Raw genomic sequence first — 523 nt, 5'->3', positions numbered from 1 at the left:
TATGAGAGCCTCTTTACTTGTGCTTGGGCAGGCTGAAGCAGAGGCACTGGGAAGTGGCGCACGCCTAGCTCTCTTTTCAGCAGTGCACGGATGTGGCACCCAGCTGGTCTGGGAAGGGACAGACATGCTTCTTCCAGGCAACTTGCCTACTTGGAGCTGCAGTCTCCAGTCACGTGCCAGTGGTCAGCAACATGGCCCATGTGTCACAAGCCCAGACTTAGCTACCCTGTCAAGGTGGCTAAAAGCATGAGGGGAGGGAGGAAGTGGGGGGGAAGGTTTTCAAGAGCAGCCAACTTGGACCCAACTCAGGTCCCGCTGGGGTGACTGGAAGCTGTACTACTGGCTTCGGCTGGAGCAGCTGGGCTGAGATGGGCCTGAGCCATGAGCGGTCGTGGGGCAGCAGAAAGCAGCACATGGAAGGCTGAAAAGCCACCTGGGGGCACGGCCAAAGCTGGTCCAGCCTCAGCCAGTGCAGCGCCACGGCCGCGTGGGCCGCCGGCCGGGGTGGACGGTGGGCTAAGGG

Source organism: Gavialis gangeticus, unplaced genomic scaffold (assembly GCF_001723915.1).
Source record: "Gavialis gangeticus isolate Ggan-Ray unplaced genomic scaffold, GavGan_comp1, whole genome shotgun sequence".
In the NCBI taxonomy this organism is placed as follows: Eukaryota; Metazoa; Chordata; order Crocodylia; family Gavialidae; genus Gavialis; species Gavialis gangeticus.
The sequence above is the reverse complement of the archived record's forward strand: the minus strand, read 5'-3'. Positions refer to the sequence as shown.